The sequence below is a fragment of the Hyla sarda genome, chromosome 12 (assembly GCF_029499605.1).
Source record: "Hyla sarda isolate aHylSar1 chromosome 12, aHylSar1.hap1, whole genome shotgun sequence".
NCBI lineage: Eukaryota > Metazoa > Chordata > Amphibia > Anura > Hylidae > Hyla > Hyla sarda.
The window spans coordinates 35,933,686-35,954,769 of NC_079200.1; the positions used below are offsets into that span (position 1 = coordinate 35,933,686).

The 21,084-nt window shown below is 41.9% G+C and overlaps 1 protein-coding gene and 1 long non-coding RNA gene across 3 annotated transcripts in view; one reads left to right on the top strand and one right to left on the bottom strand.

Annotated features, from left to right (window-relative positions):
- Positions 1-21,084, bottom strand: part of LOC130296848 (lysozyme C, milk isozyme-like) — a 53,996-nt gene that overhangs the window by 31,755 nt on the left and 1,157 nt on the right. Inside the window, exon 1 of one of the 2 annotated variants that reach the window (XM_056548857.1) lies at positions 9,538-9,675. The exons of the other annotated variant lie outside the window; for it this stretch is intronic. The gene's annotated coding sequence lies outside the window, so the exon portion shown is untranslated. Of the gene's footprint in view, positions 1-9,537; positions 9,676-21,084 lie in introns of those variants that run through there. 2 annotated transcript variants of the gene reach the window in all.
- On the top strand, positions 11,364-21,078 carry LOC130296849 (uncharacterized). The gene is made up of 5 exons (XR_008849309.1): positions 11,364-11,469; positions 12,702-12,753; positions 13,222-13,291; positions 19,382-19,512; positions 20,226-21,078. It is a non-coding gene; the product is annotated as an uncharacterized LOC130296849 (long non-coding RNA).

The window sequence follows — 21,084 nt, forward strand, 5'->3', positions numbered from 1 at the left end:
TAAACTCCCAGCATGCCTGGACAGTCAGTGGCTGTCTGGAAATGCTGGGAGTTGTTGTTTTGCAACGGCTGGAAGCTCAGTTTTGGAAACACTGCCGTACAATAAGTTTTTCATTTTTATTGGGGTTAGTGTAAGGGGTGTATATGTGGTGTTTTACCCTTTATTTTGTGTTAGTGTAGTGTAGTGTTTTTAGGGTACATTCACACAGGCGGAGGTTTACAGTGAGTTTCCCGCTAGGAGTTTGCGCTGTGGCGAAAAATTTGCTGCAGCTCAAACTTCAAGCAGGAAACTTACTGTAAACCTTCCCGTGTGAATGTACCCTGTATATTCACATGGGGAGGGGGCAAACCTCCAGCTGTTTCAAAACTACAACTCCCAGCATGTACTGACAGACCATGCATGCTGGGAGTTGTACTTTTGCAACAGCTGGAGGCACACTGGTTGGAAAACCTTCAGTTAGGTTCTGTTACCTAACTCAGTATTTTCCAACCAGTGTGCCTCCAGCTGTTGCCAAACGACAACTCCCAGCATGTACTGATCACCGGAGGGCATGCTGGGAGATGTAGTTATGCAACAGCTGGAGGTACGCAACTACAACTCCCAGCATGGCGAGACAGCTGTTTGCTGTTTGGATATGCTGGGATTTGCAGTTTTGCAACATCTGAAGGGCTACAGTTTAGAGACCACTGCACAGTGATCTCCGAACTGTAGCCCTCCAGATGTTGAAAAACTACAAATCCCAGAATGTCCAAACAGCAAACAGCTGTCTCGGCATGCTGGGAGTTGTAGTTGCGTACCTCCAGCTGTTGCATAACTACATCTCCCAGCATGCCCTTCGGTGATCAGTACATGCTGGAGTTGTAGTTTTGCAACAGCTGGAGGCAAACTGGTTGGAAAATACTGAATTAGGTAACAGAACCTAACTGAAGATTTTCCAGCCAGTGTGCCTCCAGCTGTTGCAAAAGTACAACTACCAGGATGCATGGTCTGTCAGCATATGCTGGGAGTTGTAGTTTTGAAACAGCTGGAGGTTTACCCCCCCCCCCCCCCTCCATGTGAATGTACAGGGTACATTCACATGGGCAGGCTTACAGTAAGTTTCCTGCTTCAAGTATGAGCTGCAGAAAACTCCTAGCGGGAAACTCACTGTAAACCTCCGCCCGTGTGAATGTACCCTAAAAACACTATACTACACTACACTAACACATAATAAAGGGTAAAACACTACATATACATCCCCTTACACTGCCCCCCCCCCCCCCAATAAAAATGAAAAATGTATTGTACGGCAGTGTTTCCAAAACAGAGCCTCCAGCTGTTGCAAAACAACAACTCCCAGCATTTCCGGACAGCCACTGACCGTCCAGGCATGCTGGGAGTTTAGAAACAGCTGGAGGCACCCTGTTTGGGAATCACTGGCGTAGAATACCCCTATGTCCACCCCTATGCAATCCCTATTTTGTCCTCAAATGCGCATGGCGCTCTCTCACTTCGGAGCCCTGTCGTATTTCAAGGAAACAGTTTAGGGCTACATATGGGGTATTTCCGTACTCGGGAGAAATTGCACTACAAATTTTGGTGCGCTTTTTCTCCTTTTACCCCTTACAAAAAGGAAAAGTTGGGGGCTACACCAGCCTGTTAGCATAAAAAAAAAAATTTTACACTAACATGCTGGTGTGGCCCCATACTTTTTATTTTCACAAGCGGTAAAAGGAAAAAAAGACCCCCAAAATTTGTAATGCAATTTCTCCTGAGTATGGAAATACCCCATATGTGGGCATAAAATGCTCTGCGGGCGCACAACAAGGCTCAGGAGTGAGTGCACTATGTACATTTGTGGCCAAAATTGGTGATTTGCACAGGGGTGGCTGATTTTACAGCGGTTCTGACATAAATGCAAAAAAATAAATACCCACATGTGACCCCATTTTGGTAACTTCACCCCTCACGGAATGTAACAAGGGGTACAGTGAGCCTTAACACCCCACAGGTGATTGACAAATTTTTGTTAAAGTTGGATGGGAAAATAAAAAAATATATATTTTTCACTAAAAGGCTGGTGTTACCCTAAATTTTTCATTTTCACAAGGGACAATACGAAAAAAAAAATTTTGTAACCCCATTTCTTCTGAGTAAGAACATACCCCATATGTGGATGTAAAGTGCTCTTCGGGTGCACTACAATGCTCAGAAGAGAAGGAGTGCCATTGGGCTTTTGAAGAGAAAATTTGTCCGGAATTGAAGGCCACGTGTGTTTACAAAGCCCCCATAGAGCCAGAACAATGGACCCCCCCCCCCCCACACACACACACACACACATGTGACCCCATTTTGGAAACTACACCCCTCATTTAATGTAATAAGGGGTACAGTAAGCATTTACACCCCACAGGTGTCTGACAGATTTTTGGAACAGTGGTACGTGAAGATGGAAAATGTAATTTTTCATTTGCTCTGCCCACTGTTCCAAAGATCTGTCAAACACCAATGGGGTGTAAAAGCTCACTGCACCCCTTATTAAATTCTGTGAGGGGTGTAATTTGCAAAATGGGGTCACATATGGGGGGGGGACCACTGTGCTGGCACCACGGGGGGCTTTGTAAATGCACATAGCCCCTGACTTCCATTCCAAACAAATTCTCTTTCCAAAAGCTCAATGGCGCTCCTCCTCTTCTGAGCATTGTAGTGCGCCAGCAGAGGACTTGACGTCCACACATGGGGTATTTCCATTCTCATAAGAAATGGGTTACAAGTTTGGGGGACAATTTTTCTCCTATTACCCATTGTAAAAATGTAAAATTTGAGGAAAAACCTGCATTTTGGTGAAAAAATTTTTTCACTTACACATCCAACTTTAACAAAAAGTCATTAAACACCTGTGAGGTGTTAAGGCTTCATGTACCCCTTGTTACGTACCTTGAGGGGTGTAGTTTCCAAAATAGTATGCCATGTGGCTTTTTTTGCTTTTCTGGCACCATAGGCGCTTCCTAAATGCAACATGCCCCCCAAAAACCATTTCAGCAAAATTTGCTTTCCAAACCATTTGTAAAAATGGTAAATTTTGGAAAAAATTGCACTTTAGTGAGTGGAATTTTTTTTTTTCATTTACACATTGGGCCAGTTTGTGGAGGACCCAACAAGAAGTGATGCCTTGTTGGATCTGATCATTTCCAACAACGCAGAGCTGGTTGGTAATGTAACTGTGCGGGAAAACCTTGGGAATAGCGACCACAATATAGTTACTTTTGACTTAAAATGTAGAAAACAAAGACAGGCGGGGAAGGCAAAAACATATAACTTTAAAAAGGCAAACTTCCCTGGGCTGAGGGCTGCACTACAGGACAGACTGGGGGGAGGTGTTGTCAAATACTGATACAGAAGGTAAATGGGACATCTTTAAATCAACTCTAAATAACTATACAGCTAAATATATACCAAAGGGGAACAAATATAAACGATTAAAACTAAATCCTACATGGCTGACAAATGATGTTAAAAGAGCAATAAACAACAAAAAAATAGCATTAAAAAATACAAATCTGATGGGTCAGCTATAACATTTAAACAGTACAAAGAACTTAATAAAATCTGTAAAAATTTTATAAAAACAGCAAAAATTCAAAACGAGAGACAGGTGGCCAAAGAAAGCAAAACTAATCCTAAATATTTTTTTAGATATATAAATGCAAAAAAACCAAGGACAGAGCATGTAGGACCCCTTAATAATGATAATGGGGAGGTTGCCACGGGCGATCAAGAGAAGGCGGAGCTACTGAATGGGTTCTTTAGTTCTGTATATACTAAGGAAGAAGGAGCTGACATTGGACAGGTCAGTGCTGGTAACACATCATGTAATGTACTGAACTGGCTTAATGTAGAGATGGTACAAGGTAAGTTAAGTAATATAAATGTAAGCAAATCTCCAGGGCCAGATGGATTGCACCCAAGAGTTCTTAGAGAGGTAAGTTCAGTAATATCTGTACCCCTGTTCATGATATTTAGAGATTCACTGGTGTCTGGTATTGTGCCAAGGGACTGGCGCAAGGCGAATGTGGTACCAATCTTCAAAAAGGGCTCTAGGTCTTCCCCAGGAAACTATAGACCGGTAAGTTTAACGTGCATTGTGGGTAAATTGTTTGAAGGACTTATAAGGGATTACATACAGGAATACATAGGGGATAATTGTATTATAAGTGATAGCCAGCATGGGTTTACTAAGGATAGAAGTTGTCAAACCAATCTAATTTGCTTTTATGAAGAGGTGAGTAGAAGCCTTGACAGAGGAATGGCTGTGGATATAGTGTTTCTGGATTTTGCAAAAGCATTTGATACTGCCCCTCATAGACGTCTGACAGGTAAGTTAAGGTATTTGGGTTTGAAAATTTTAGTTTGTAACTGGATTGAACACTGGCTCATGGATCATACCCAGAGAGTGGTGGTCAATGATTCATACTCTGATTGGTCCCCAGTAATTAGTGGTGTACCCCAAGGTTCAGTACTGGGACCGCTGTTGTTTAATTTATTTATCAATGATATAGAGGATGGCATTAACAGCTCTGTTTCTATCTTTGCAGATGACACCAAGCTTTGTAGCACGGTACAGTCTATAGAGGATGTGCATAAGTTACAAGATGACTTGGATAGACTAAGTGTCTGGGCATCCACTTGGCAAATGATGTTCAATGTGGATAAATGTAAAGTTATGCATCTGGGTACTAATAACCTGCATGCATCGTATGTCTTAGGGGGGATTAAACTGACAGAGTCACTGGTAGAGAAGGATCTGGGTGTACTTGTAGATCACAGACTACAGAATAGCATGCAATGTCAGGCTGCTGCTTCCAAAGCCGGCAGGATATTGTCATGTATCAAAAGAGGCATGGACTCAAGGGACAGGGACATAATATTCCCCCTTTATAAAGCATTGGTACGGCCTCACCTGGAATATGCTGTTCAGTTTTGGTCGCCTGTCCATAAAAGGGACACTTCAGAGCTGGAATGGGTGCAGAGACGCGCGACTAAACTAATATGGGGCATGGAACATCTTAGCTATGAGGAGCGATTAAAGGAGTTACAATTGTTTAGTCTTGAGAAGAGACGTTTAAGGGGGGATATGATAAACGTATATAAGTATATTAATGGCCCATACAAAAATATGGAAAAAACTGTTCCAGGTTAAACCCCCCCAAAGGATGAGGGGGCACTCCCTCCGTCTGGAGAAGAAAAAGTTTAGTCTCAAGGGGCGACACGCCTTCTTTACCATGAGAACTGTGAACTTATGGAACAGTCTACCTCAGGAACTGGACAACAGGAAAAATTAACAGCTTTAAAACAGGATTAGATACATTCCTGGAACAAAATAACATTAATGCTTATGAAGAAATATAAAATCCCATCCCTTCCCCAATATCGCGCCACACCCCTACCCCTTAATTCCATGGTTGAACTTGATGGACATATGTCTTTTTTCGACCGTACTAACTATGTAACTATGTAACATCCGACTTTAACAAAAAGTCGTCAAACACTTGTGGGGTGTTAAGGCTCACTGGACCACTTGTTGCATGCCTTGAGGGGTGTAGTTTACAAAATGGTATGCCATGTGGGGGGTTTTCTGCTGTTCTTGCACCATAGGGGCAGGGGCCAGCGTTAGGGCGGGGCAAACCAGCCAATTGCCTAGGGCCCCCATCCCCCAGGGGGGCCTCCTGCCGGCTGCTCAGCATAGGCCTAATCAAGCCCAAGGGGGGGGGATCCGCGGCCGCCACTGAGCAGCCCGCAGGGGGCCCCCGTCACATTCTTGACATTCATGTGTCCCGAAAGATCTTTTCAGGACACAAGGATGTCTCTGTTACCTTTTTGCGGTGGCCCCCGCATTAACTTTAAAAACGCAGGGGCCACTGGGAGGAAGCGCACGCAGAGACGTCACTGACGTCCCGTGCGTGCACCCATCGAGGAGGACAGGCACCGGCCGGCATAGTAAGTTACCAGCACGTCATCTTCGGTGCTCTGACCACGGCCCCTCCGGTCCCGGTACCTACTGCTATGGTCTATAGGCCATAGCAGTAGATCGTGACTCCGGACCGTAGGACCGGTGGTCGGAACACTGAAGTGGGGCAGTACACAGACATACAGCCTCCAACCATACACTGTATATCGCTGAAGGCTGTATGTCTGTGAGGAGAACTGTACAGCCAACCTAAGGTGGGGGGAACTGTACAGCCAACCTAAGGTGGGGGGAACTGTACAGCCAACCTAAGGTGGGGGGAACTGTACAGCCAACCTAAGGTGGGGGGAACTATGCAAAAAATATAAAATTGGACTATTCTGATCTCTATAAATCTTTTATTTTTCTGTATATGGGGATATATGAGGGTCATTTTTTGCACTGTGATTTGTAGTTTTTATCGGTACCATTTTTGTTTTGATGGCCTTTTCAATTGCTTTTTAGATATTTTTTTTATGGTATTTGAAGTGACCAAAAATGTGCAAAGCTGGTTAGTGCACTATTACCACTTTTGGGGCCCCTCTTTTGATTTTGCCTAGGGCCACGCAAAGCCTAAAACCGGCCCTGCAGAGGGGCTTCCTAAATGTGAAATGCCCCCCAAAAACTATTTAAGAAAAACTCACTCTCCAAAATGTCATTGTCGCTCCTTCCCTTCTGAGCCCTCTACTGCGCCCGCCGAACACTTGACATACACATATGTGGTATTTCCTTCCTCGAGAGAAATTGGGTTACAAATTTTGAGAGTATTTTTCTCCTTCTACCCCTTGTAAAAATTCAAAAACTGGGTCTACAAGAACATGCGAGTGTAAAAAATGAAGATTTTGAATTTTTTCCTTCACTTTGCTGCTATTCATTTGCTAAATGTCATTTTGAATACTTTGAGGGGTGCAGTTTTTATAATGGGGTATTTTATTGGATATTTCTAAGGCCCTTCAAATCCACTTAAAACCTGAACTGGTCCATGAAAAATTCCGATTTTGAAAATGTTGTGAAAAATCGGAAAATTGCTGCTGAACTTTGAAGCCCTTTGATGTCTTCCAAAAGTAAAAATATGTTCCGATTTACAGTGTGAGCATTAAATGCATGAATACAGTGCATACCGTAATTAGTGACGTAAGATGTGCAGTGATGAGATGGGCGTGGAACGGGATCACTCGCCAGGCGAGTGATCCCGTTCCACGCCCATCTCATCACTGCATCACTTACATCACTAAAAGTAGGTAAATCAAACGTGCGCAGCGACTCGCACATTGTTTCAGTGTGGCTGCACGTAGCGGCGTATTACCGCTCCGAACAGGCACAAGTAAAGGCAGAATACAGAGGGTCCTTCAGCGGCGGATCTGCAGCGTAAAACGCGCTGCAAATCCGCTCATGTGAACGTACCCTAACAATAGTTAGACAAAAGTGTGTGACAATATGAGTCATTAGTACTGAGTATAGATCATAGAAATAATGTGCATTGTTAATTGTTCTTATTCATAGAAAATCTTCCAGCTTGTTTGTCACAGTTCTAGCCTCTAGCAAGGTAAAGAATTAGCGTCCAAAATTAAAATCTGTAGAATGAATTGTCTTCAATATGCAAACAACATAAAATGTGTCTTGCTGCTACATCCCCAGGGCAATAAACAGAAGTACCTTTGTGTTATACCAATGTCCACCCATGTGAAATCGATTTTCTGATTACTGGAACAAATATTAGCTATATAGTCAGTAAAATCTCCTGTGGCCTCCTAGAAACGATCAGCAAGGTGCTATTGACTGATTATTTATTCATCTGATTATTTGTCTATTTAGTAGGAGCGTAAGCCTAACCAGCCTTTCTAATGTGACTGGTTTCTCTTCTGTAATGTTAGTTTGTGCGAAGACGATGATGACACCGATGTAAGTATAGCCTGTCGCCTTGCTGGGTTTTGAAGTTGCTGACACTTGAGATTAACCCCTTAAGGACCACGGACGTAAATGTACATTCTGGTTTGGCGGGACTTCCCGCACCAGGACGTACATTTACGTCCTGTGTATGACCGCGAGCATCGGAACGGGGCTCGCATCATACACAGCAGGTTCCAGCTGCTAGTAGCAGCCGGGGACCCGCTCGTAATGGCCGATATCCGTGATCCCCTCAGAGGCCGTGATCAATACAGATCACGGCACGATCATTCAGCATGGCGGCCGGAGGTCACCTCACCTGGCTCCGGCCGTCTCCCGGGGTCTTCTGCTCTGGTCTGAGATCAAGCAGACCAGAGCAGAAGATCGCCGATAATACTGATCAGTGCTGTGTTCTATACACAGCACTGAACAGTATTAGCAATCAAAGGATTGCTATAGATAGTCCCCTATGGGGACATAAAAAGTGTTAAACAAAAGTTGAAAAATTAAAAAATTAAAAGTTAAAAAAAGTGAAAAATCCCCTCCCCCAATAAAAATGAAAATTGTCAGTTTTTCCCATTTTACCCCCAAAAAGCGTAATTTTTTTTTCAGAAACCTATTTGTTATCGCCGCCTGTGTAAATGTCCGTACTATCAAAATATAATGTTAATTATCCCGTACGGTGAATGGTGTAAACGTAAAAAATGTAAAAAGTCCAAAAATGCTGCTTTTTTTGTCACATTTTATTTAAAAAAAATTTATAAAAAATTATCTAAGTTTTATATATGTAAATGTGGTATCGATAAAAAGTACAGATGACGGTGCAAAAAATTAGCCCTCAAACCGCCCTATGTACAGAAAAATGAAAGTTATAGGTGGTCAAAATAGGGCGATTTTAGTTTACTGATTTTGTACAAAAAGTTTTAGATTTTTTTTTAAGCGGTACAAAAATATAAAAGTATCTAGTCATGGGTATCATTTTAATCATATTGACCCACAGAATAAAGAATATAGTGTGAAAACAAAACCCTCCAAAAATGCGCAAAATTGTGGTTTTCAGTGAAATTTCCTCCCTAAATTTTTTTGGGGGGGGTTCGCCGTACATTTTATGGTAAAATGAGAGGTTTCATTACAGAGTACAATTGGTTTCGCAAAAAACAAGCCCTTATATGGGTCTGTAGATGGAAATATAAAGGAGTTATGGATTTTAGAAGGCGAGGAGGAAAAAAACGAAAACGCTAAAATAAAATTGGCCTGGTACTTATGAGCTTCTGAAGTTAAGGTCGTTCTTTTCTGTCTAAGTGCTCTCTGATGACACGTGTCTCGGGAAACACCCAGTTTAGAAGAGGTTTGCTATGGGGATTTGCTTCTAAACTGGGTGTTTCCCGAGACACGTGTCATCAGAGAGCACTTAGACAGAAAAGAACAACCTTAACTTTGGAAGCTCATAAGTACTGAAAGGATTAAGATTTTTTAATAGAAGTAATTTACAAATCTGTTTAACTTTCTGGAGCCAGTTGATATATAAAAAAAAGTTTTTTCCTGGATAACCCCTTTAAGGTGAAAATGAGCTTGGTCCTTAAGGGGTTAAATGGCAGCTCCTGCTGACTTGAAGAATCTAGACTGGCTGACTGAAGAGAAAGTTTTCCCTGGAATTTTATGCTCACCGTTAGGCTTTGACTTTCACCTGTGCAAGGGGGTGTCCTGAGATTGGGGTGGCTGCAGATTTTGGATTTCTCCTCCTTAGGCCTCCCCTGACTGTACTTTAGCTCACACTGAGCTCTGCACTCTGAGTGACTGAACACAGATTAGACACTCACTAGACTGAAAGGCTCCTCCCCCTACACTACATAAAGGCCAAGGTTGGGGGGGTCACCCATCGGGGAGTCAGGGTCACCTGATCCATTCTGCAGCAATCTCTTAAAGGTACAGTAACATAATTTACCACAACACAACAAAGTGCAATACAACCGAATATAAGATATAGTAGTGGATCCAGCACAGTAGCAGCAAGGATGCCAGAGGCAATCTTTAGCCCACAGGACAATATCCTGTACTGGGACACCACAAGTCATCATCACTAGATGGTGCTGCCAAGCAGAAAAAGACTAGGAGTAAGAAGTACAAAGGAGATGGCAGCAGGATGTGAGTTAGTGTGCGGCTCAAGTTACTTTAGACGTATTCTGTAAATCGAGAGGCAGAAAAACTAGGCCAGAGACATTGAGTAATTCCCGAAGAAGGGGCCTGATGAAGAGGGAGCCTTAGAGGCACCAGCTAAGAGCCATGTTTAAAGTGGTACTCCACTGGAAAACATGTTTTTTTAAATCAACTGGTGCCAGAAAGTTAAACAGCTTTGCAAATTACTTCTATTTAAAAATCTTAAAGGAGTACTCTGGTGCAGACTACTCCTGCTCCGTCCTGCCCGGGCTGCAAAAAAAAATGAAAATAAACCATCACTCACCTTCCTGGGTTCCCGCAGAGCGCCACTACAGCTGATCGGTCCTCCGGTCCATCTTCTTCATACTTCCGTGTGAACGAAGCGTCACATGGTGCTCAGCCTATCGCCGTCCGCCGCAATGTTCTGCCTCGGCCCATAATAGGCTGAGCGCCATGTGACGCTTCGTTCACACGGAAGTATGAAGAGGATGGACCAGAGGACCAATCAGCTGTAGTGGCGCTCCGTGGGAACCCGGGAAGGTGAGTGATGGTTTATTTTCATTTTATTTTCAGCCCGGGCAGGATGGAGCAGGAGTAGTCTGCTCCAGAGTACTACTTTAATGCTTTCAGTACTTATCAGCTGCCGTATGCTCCACAGGAAGTTGTATTTCTTTCTGGAATTTTTTTCAGTCTGACCAGTGTTCTCTGCTGACACCTCTGTCCATGTCAGGAAGTACAAGCAAATCCCCATAGCAAACCTCTCCTGCTCTGGACAGTCCCTGATACGGACAGAGGTGTCAGCAGAGAGCACTGTGGTCAGACTGAAAAAAACTTCAGAAAGAAATACAACTTCCTGTGGAGCATACAGCAGGTAATCACTGACCGAGATGGGATTGCTGTGGTCACCAATTGCACGTGGGCAGGTTGTGTTCCATGTCTTGAAAGCAGTAGAGAAATGATCAGCAGACCAAATGGAGCTTAATCGAGAAGCCTTGTGCAGAAATATTTGCTGCCATTATGAGCGGGCTGCCAGAATATAAAACGTGACTCACCTGCAGACGCTTCATCAGTGTCTTGGTATAGATGCTACAGTCCTCTGCTGCCGTCTTCTCCCTGGTTGCTGGGACTCAACGCGTTGACCATGGGAAACCAGGAAAAAGATGGCAGCAAAGGACTGGAGCCGCTATACTGGGCCACCGATGGAGCAGTGGCAGGTGAGTTCCATTTGTTGTTTTATATTCTGGCAGCCCGGGCATAATGGCCTCAAATATTTCTGCATGAGACTTCTCATTTGAGCTCCTTCTGGTCTGACGATCTTTTCTCTCCTACTTTCCAGACAAGCTCTTGGAACACAACCTGCCCAGCTGTCATCTTTAGCTTTAGGAGAAGCCGGCTTGTCCTGAGATGACAGCATGTTAACTCTTTAAAGACACTTTGTAAGGGTGAGTTCACACCACGATTTTGCTATACCGTTTCATAAAAAAATAGTATGCAACCGTACAGAAAACCATGCCCATAGACTTCCCATGCAAAACCGTATGCACCATAATGCATACGGTTGTATCCGTTTTCCAAACCATACGGTTTTTAACTTTTTTTTCTGGACAGTGGCCTACCACTATTTTAACATAGGACTCTATTAGCACTGTAAAGCTGGGTTCACACTTCAGAATTTCTGCCGGAGATCGAGCCAGCAGCGTTAGGACCGAGCTAGGACCGAGCAGACTGCATTGATGCCCCCCATAGACTGCAATGCATTTCTGGGTGGATCTTTTGGGAGATCTGCTCAAAAATGCATTGCCATCTATGGGGGACGGCAATGTAGTCCACGCGGTCCTAGTGCCGCCGGCTCAATCTTCGGCAGAAATTCTGCCCAGAAATTCCATAGTGTGAACCTAGCCTAAGTGTTTACGGTTCAGTCCAGGTTTGTCTATCAGGTTTTTAACCTTGCACAAGCGCATTACGAGCCGGGAGAACCACCCACCTTCTGGAATATGCTATGAAACACCCCTCCCTTCTTCCTCAAGCCCCAGAGAAGTCATTTTGCCTCAGAGTCTTGCAGAGAAGCCATTTTGCTGCAATTTTGGGTATGGAAGTAAGTGCCTTGCTCTACATCACTTCCTTCTTGATTTTAACCCTTTGTTTTACCAGAATTTAACCCTTTTCATGATTGCTTTCTATTTTGCATACCATCTCTTCTGCTGTTGTCAGCAATAATGAGAATTATAGATTTTTATACTGTATTTCCAATGATTTTGAATGTTTTTTTTTTATTTTATGTTGCTAAATTTGTAGACTGTGGATGGGTCAAGAATATAAACTGCATATATATTGGATGTAATTTTTTGCAAATGTTTTTTTTTATAATAACCTCTGCAAGGAAAGACACCCATAATCAATTTAACTTCTAATGTAACCCTTTTTTGAGTAAGCTTTTGCATAACCTGTCTAGGTTTAAAAGTTTCACAGTTGCCTATAGCAACCGTGCAGAAGTATTTAGCACATTTGCACAGTCCTTGTTAAAAACAAGCATATAGGTTGCTATTGACAACTTTTTAACTGGACAGGTTATTTTGGGTTCTTAATGTAAAAATGTATAAAGATCTTTGGTGTGTTTATAGTTGTCCTCTTTGTGAAAAAATTTGTCATTTATTTATTTATTTTTTATACATAGGTTGATCACAATGCCATCGCCACGCAGCATTTTCACCAGCAGTCCTAATGGGGTATGTATTGCTGTTGTTTATATATATATATAGTTTATATATATATATATATATATATATATATATATATATATATATACAGTAAAAGAAGGAGGGGGAAGCAGAACTTCCTGAAGGTCAGTAGGCAGGTGCACGCAAGTTTCAGGGGCCCTGGTCCCGGCCCAATGTAGATTCAAGACGGTATAAAGGCGACTGCAGCACACAGGTTCAGTGCAAAAATAAGTGGCTCTTTTATTCCATGAACAAGCTCTTGTTCATGGAATAAAAGAACCACTTATTTTTACACTGAACCTGTGTGCAGCAGTCGCCTTTATACCGTCTTGTGTGTGTATGTATATATATATATATATATATATATATATATATATACATATAGACTTAGAAAAAGCGCAGCACTCCTTAGGTATGTGAAAAAGTGATGAATTTATTAGCTCACATAACAGCAGCGACGTTTCTGTTCTACCATAGGACCATTTTCAAGTATATTAATTTGTAGACTCCAAACCCAGAACATCTCTTGGATAGTCCACCGCTGTCAGTAAGTTTGTAAAAAAAAAATTATTTATTTTTTTAAATCATTATTTTATCATCCTCACTATTTGGTAAATGTGCATAATTGTTTACAACCTCCATTGAGGATGTCACCAATGTATGAGGAGTCAGAGGATCCCTCACAGCAACCGTCGTGTAGCCAGGTATGTAAATATAATTAGTTTCCACATTTTTTTTTGCAGTTTTAAACAAACTCTGCTAAATATCTCTACATAATTATATTTATTTTCAAGTGCTCTTCTAGGTTACGAATTCGCTAATGTTTTTCTGTATATGTGTGTGTATATATATATATATATGTATATATGTGGTAGGCCTCTGGGGTCGGGGTAGTGTATTCAGGGTATTGCTTCAGTATATCAGGGGTTAAGGTTAACCCTAATGTTTGTGACGCATGGCTGAGGGCTAGTATGCTGAGGTAATTCTCCGGCCTATTGTGGCCCTTCCCAGTAACGATAGGTGCATGAAATGACTGAAGGTCCACAAGGTAGTTGAACTTGAACTTGGATAAACTTTACTTAAAGACTTGCGGTACATCCAATGAACAGTAACAGTCTCATTAATACAGTCTCCATACACTTCAGTGACTGACAGATGTTGCGGACCTTAACTTTTGATATAAGTCTCAGAATTTAGGGTAATTGCGAAGATCCGTCCGGATTTAGGGGTAACATATGGTCCGGTGATCTTGCAGAGGGCTTAGGGATTGATTACACTCACAGTTTTGTAAAGATCAGCCGTCGCCGCAAGGCTCGGGCCCAACTCACTGATGACAGCAGGGCAGATCCTTCCCTGTCAACAGCCCACGAGGAAAGAGAGTGAGTAATGGCCGCCGCTCCCTTATATGGGTAGGACCATTTTGGATTGGTCCAAGTCAGCTGTCACTCACAGTTACATAGCCTAAGCCAACACTAGTAACCACTGCAAAAAAAGCGCACACCGATTATGAAAAATGTGTATACTTTATTAAAATATGTCATAACATGAAAAAAAGAGCAAGGCTAAAATCATTTAAAAACTCTATAAACTAGAGTACACAACATGGGAGAGGGGCCATGAACCCCCCCTCCACACAATCCCGTCTAACAAGGTACAGGTAATATATAAACAGAACTGACTGTGGAAACAAATAAGCATGAAGCAATCACTAAATAAATGACCAGTGACCCTCCTTAAGCACAATGCACATTATATATAAAAAGATTGACAAAGATATACAAGGCATGAGCCACAACAAACCACAGGCAGAAAATCCCTATACTAGTACCAGACGGGATGCCAGAGCCCCACGCGTTCCGTCACACTGTGACTTCCTCAGGGGTCACCGTTACATAGCCTGATGGGTAAACACCTGACTTCCTCCAAAGGTCCTTGAACTACAAACCATAGAGTCTTTGGAACGCATCACGTGACCCGCAGGTCCTGCGACGCTAACTAGGCAAGTACACTTACGATATAAATATATACATTACATTTAAATAGTTTTAATTACAAAAGGGGTGACAAGGGGCTAGATAAGGATGAGGACCCCACCTACACCTAGAGACTCTGACTTTGGGGACCCCACCACAAGGCAACAGATGCAATCCGGTGCCGGGACACCACATATACATATATATATATAGTTAGTACGGTCGAAAAAAGACATATGTCCATCAAGTTCAACCAGGGAATTGAAGGGTGGGGTGTGGCGCGATATTGGGGAAGGGTTGGGATTTTATATTTCTTCATAAGCATTAATGTTATTTTGTTCCAGGAATGTATCTAATCCTGTTTTAAAGCTGTTAATTTTTCCTGCTGTGACCAGTTCCTGAGGTAGACTGTTCCATAAGTTCACAGTTCTCATGGTAAAGAAGGCGTGTCGCCCCTTGAGACTAAACTTTTTCTTCTCCAGACGGAGGGAGTGCCCCGTCGTCCTTTGGGGGGGTTTAACCTGGAACAGTTTTTCTCCATATTTTTTGTATGGGCCATTAATATACTATATATATATATATATATATATATATATATATATATATATATATACATACAGTGATCCCCCGACTTATGATGGCCCCGACATATGATCATTTCAACATATGATGGCCTCTCAGAGCCCGTCGTATGTTGAAGGCAGCCTCGACATATGATGATGCTGTGTGTCGGGGCCATCATACAAACAGCTATCTGACAGCGCTGACAACTTCAGCAACTGACAGATAGTTGTTTAATGTCCCCGTTCTGCCTCCTGTTACTCACATGCTGTCCTGCTAACTCACGCAGGCTTCCACTGTGAGCTCCGTGTAAGCCCCGCCCCCCAGTGCAGCCATAGCCAATAGCCTGCAGCATCTTGCTGCAGGCATCCAATGAGCTGCTGGCTGCCCTCCCCTTCCTTTCCTATAGAGCTGTAGTCGGCAGGATGGTAATGGAGGACATTCTGTCCCCCCTGAAGGTATTTAAAGAACTGTACAGTACTGTATGCGATGTCACACATCACATACAATACATATACACACAATACACCCCATACATCAATGTTTCCCTATCAGTGTGCCTCCAGCTGTTGCAAAACTATAACTCCCAGCATGCCCAGACAGTCAATGGCTGTACATGCATGCTGGGAGTTGTAGTTGTGCAACAGCTGGAGGCAATAAAAAAGGTATTACATGATACTGCAACATTTTTTGATTTATATGCATATAAACAACCCAAACTCTGGAACCTTTGCAAACCAAAAGGTCCAGCAAGTCTGATGCCCCCTGAAAAGCTCCTAGCAAAGTAAGGACTGAAATGATTTACAATTTTTTTTTTAAATAATGATATGGTACATGAGAATCCCTAATGGTGTAGAGTGTTGACATTATCCCCCGTTGCGCGGATATCGGTGTCCCGTTCTCCTGGCCCTGTCTTCTTCCACTTCCTGCCGGTCGGTGAGTCACGTTGCTCTCAATGTGCAGAAAAAAAGACAAAGAAAAAAAGGGGGAACACTGAAAAATGTATCAGCACACCAATATATGATTTCAATATGACAATTCTTTATCAAATAACATATAACCTTTGTTAACCACATAAAAAATAGGGAGGAAAGACGATAAAACCATTAAAAAAATTGTGGGCTGAGAAATGTAAGCCCAAACACAACCCTAGGGAGGGTCCATGAACCCCCTCTCCTAGGTACAAGCACCCGTCCTTCTCTGCTGGATATTATGTCACTCCATAAAAATTCACAATATTATTTATGGTATAATACACAAGCAGTACAGCTGTACAGACTATTATCTGAGTATATCAATAATTATAGCCATAGATAAGCACAAGCATGATCCCTGTATACTTGCGAGTACTAGTATATATGAGAACAAGCGTCCCAGAATGGAAGAAAAGACCAGGTGAATGCAGCAGAATCAGCGGAAGGACGGGGCCACAAGAGACCCAACACGTTCCGGCGCTCCCAAGGCAACTTCCCAGCTGGGTCTGTGTAGCTCCGTCCCCTAGTGATGACGTCAGGCAGGATCCAGGCTGGTAAGCCTAAGGCTCTGTTCACATTGTCCGTTTTGTATAATGTGAACAGACCCTTCTGGCAGTGTCTTCCCAGAAAGGGAGACTCCAGCTGTTGCTAAACTACAACTCCCAGCATGCCCAGGCAGCCAAAGGGTGTGGAGAGTGCCAAAAATGTCCTAACCAATTTTTTGTGTTTTTTTTTTCTTCTCATTTCAGATCTGTGTATGCAGAGGATTACAGCGGATTCAATGAACAGTTTTTTTTGTTTGTTTGTTTTTTCTTTTAATAAAATGGTTAACAATGTTTTTTAAAATAAAATAATCTTTACAATGTGTTTTTTTAATTTTTTTTCTTGAATTTTCAGGCTTAGTAGTGGAAGCCATCTTATTGACAGAATCCATTACTAAGCCAGAGCTTAGTGTTAGCCCCCAAAACAGCTAGCGCTAACCCTCAATTATTACCCCAGTACCCACAGCTACAGGGGTGCTGGGAAAAGCTAGTACCAAAAGGCCCAGAGCGTCAAAAAATGGCGCTCCTGGGCCTAGGTGGTAACAGGCTGGCGTTATTTAGGCTGGGGAGGGCCAGTAACAATGGTCCTCGCCCACCCTGGTAACATCAGGCTGTTGCTACTTGGTTTGTATCTGGCTTTGAATAAAAATACAGGGAACCCTATGCGTTTTTTTTTTCATAAATAAAAACAAAAAAAACATAGGGTTCCCCATATTTTCATTCTCAGCACAATACAAACCAAGCAGCAACAGCCTGACGTTACCAGGGTGGGTGGGGACCATTGTTACTTGCCCTCCCCAGCCTAAATAACGTCAGCCTGTTACCGCCTAGGCCCAGGAGCGCCATTTTTTGACACTCCGGCTCTTACCGGCACCCCTGTTGCGGTGGGTATCGTGGTAATAATTGGGGGTTAGCGCTAGCTGTTTTTGGGGCTAATGTTAAGCCCTGGATTAGTAATGGATTCCGTCAATAAGACCGGCTTCCACTACTAAGCCTGAAAATTCAATAAAAAATTAAAAAAAACACAACACATTGGAAAAATTATTTTATTTTAAAAAACATTCCCCACAGCCCTAGTTAACCATATTATTAAAGGGGGAAAAATCCAGTTCATCCGCCGTAATCCATTGAAGTCGCCGTAATCCTCTGCATACATGGATCTGAAACAAGAAGAAGAAAAAAAGTCACAAAAAATTGGTTAGGACATTTTTGGCACTCTCCCCTGGGGAGAGCACCCATAATGCAATTTCTACCCAAAAGGGAGACTACAATTGGTGCAAAACTACAACTCCCAGCCTTTGGCTGTCTGGGCATGCTGGGAGTTGTAGTTTAGCAACAGCTGGAGTCTCCCTGTCTGGGAAGACACTGCCAGAGGGGTCTGTTCACATTATACAAAACGGACAATGTGAAGAGAGCTTCAGACTTTCCAGCCTGGCTCCCGTCTGTAGCTCCGCCCCTAATGGCGGCATCACTAGGGGGCGGAGCTACACAGACCCTACAGGCAGCGAGGAAGGTAAGTGCAACTCGTGTTCTGTATATACTATGTCGCCCAAATGGACCATAGGAGCAGGGAGTCCTGTCAGTATAGTGAAGGGATTCCCCGCTCCTGTATAGTATATACAGGTACACTATGCCCCCCTGTATACTATGCGGCCGGAGGAGGTGAGTAGTGATGCTATACATCTCTCCTCACCTCCTTACACTCTGTGGACCGGGCACTCAGCATCCGACCCACAGAGTGGTACCTGAAGGCAGTGAGAAAACTGCCACAGGGGACAAAACTGGCTGTTTCCACACACCAGGAAAAATGCCAGAAAAACTGCCAAAACGAAGGGAAAATTTGTGGCAGTTTTTCCTGGCGCTTTTGCTGGTGGGAAAAACCTTAGTGGAATTCTAGCCTGATGGGGATACACAGCTCTATTGGGAAATCTATCCAAACTAGTCCAGATGAAAAGTTGCTGAGTCGCCCATAGCAACCAATCAGATTGCTTCTTTCATTTTTCAGAGGCCATGTTAAAAATTAAAGAAGCCATCTGATTGGTTGCTATGGGCAACTTTTCCTTTTGACATGTTCAGATAACTATCCCCCTACATGTGTTTTTAGATTTGTTGGTTTAATGTTTTGTTTTTTGTTTTTTAATATATAGCAAATTAGCAGTATACAAAAAATACACACAGTTTATTATACAGTAGTTCCCAGTGACTTTAGCAGCGAAGCTGTAATTGATCTTGTTCAAGAGCGTCCATCCCATTGGGACCAAGAACACCCGAAACATTCTGACAACAATTATAACAGGAAAAAAATCGGACCAAGTGTACATTGGAATATTTCCAGACTTCATAATGTATGGGTCCAATATATATATATATATATATATATATATATATATATATATATGTATATGTATATGTATATGTAGATAGATAGATAGATAGATAGATAGATAGATAGATAGATAGATAAATATATATATATATATATATATATATATATATATATATATAAATAAATATCTTTTTTTTCTCTTTATAAATTGATATAATATATAATGATTTAATTTTTTATTTTTTTTCAATAAAAATGTAGTGGAGTTGGTACAAAAACGTTGAAGCTTCTTCAAGTTTCTCCGTGATCAAAACTTGCCAAGTGGCTCTGCTTCAAAAAAATCTAATGATAAACATGTAGACAGGTTGTCTTTCCTGCGTAAAGGACAGAAAGTAAGTACGTAAGTTTGCATTTAATTGGATAATAAAGTTAATAATGAGAAATAAAAAAATGTAGGGATGATCCTTTAGAAATATGTTTGCTATTTTTTGCTTTAAAAAATATGCAATGTAAAGATTGCCTTGATGACCATAGCAATCCAAACAAATAGCTGTTAATATTCGTATGAGCCATGTGAAAAATGAAAGAAGTGATCAGATTGGTTGCTATGGCTATCTGTGCAACTTTTCCTCTAGACAGTTAATTTGTTTTAAAAAATTGAAAGTAGATATCTGGCAAAAAGGATTAAATTTGTTCTTTGTACGGGCTTCAAAAAAAAAAAAAAATAAATGTAACTCCCATTCCCGTTCCTCCACAGCTGCAGGTCTTTATGACTTCTTTAGTCTCAGAACGAAACAGAGCCGTCAGCCTATCGCTGTCCGCAGCAATGTCCTGCCCCGGCTGGTGATAGGCTGATGGCTTTGTGACGTTCAGAGCCTAGGGAGGAGCAGGACCAGCTGCTGCGGAGGATATCTCCGCAACAAGGGAACGTAGGAAGTTGAGTTAAATTTTTTTCTTCTTTTTTTTATTTGCAGCCCGGGCACAGAAGTAGTTACATTTTTGTCAATGCATATCTACTTTAAAAAATAAATCATTATCCATAGTTTCAGAAGATTTTAAGTGTTACCATTTAGTAGAATTAACATTTTTATTTATTTTTTCTTAGTAGAACAACTTCAAACACTGCAGCGCCTCCAATGACGCCACCAGAAGTACAGGAAGTTGTTGAGGTGGAAAGAACAGAAGAAGAATCTGGCACACATCATCAGGCATTTATATCTAGTGGAATAAGATATAAACGTTCTCAAAGACATTATTCCAAAACAAAAAAAGAGAGTTCTCTCAAAGAGAGAATCTAATTCTTGAGGCAATTCAGAAACTTGAAGATTTCTGCACATCAAAGTTGATGTGTGCCTTCTCTGCCTAGAGGGTATAGTAACTGGCCCAGTCCCAAGTCCTAATAGGGACTTTCTTATGACCCTTGTCCCATCTATGGACCCAATGTCAGAGGAGCAACTTGCAAATTATAACGTGCGATTAATTTGCATGACCCAAGATTTTTTGAACCCTCCACAAGCTCAGATGTATCCTCCACCTTCTCCTTCGGTTTAACAACCCCGAACCAGAACCTACCCTAGCACATACCCTCAAGTGCGTTATGATGAAAATTTTGAGGTTGAGGAGGGTCAAGTCTATAGGAGAATGTAGTTTTTTTTAATTTATGGTTCAGAGTTTGTATAGCTTTATATATTTGTTTATACCTTCATGTGCACTGACAAAAGACATTGATGCATTTGCATATTTTTTTTAAGTTTTATAAAGTAAAGTTTATAACTAAAACTTGCCCCTGTTTTTTTTTTTTTTTTCAAAGATATTTAAAAAAAAATTATAATAAAAACAGCATGTTGATGGAGGGCTCGATTGATGTACAATGCATCTGTAAAGATACATTTTAGCTGTTTTATTATTTTGGATCATTTCTAACCACAATATATCAAGGACAACATGCAAAAGGTGAGTCTTAC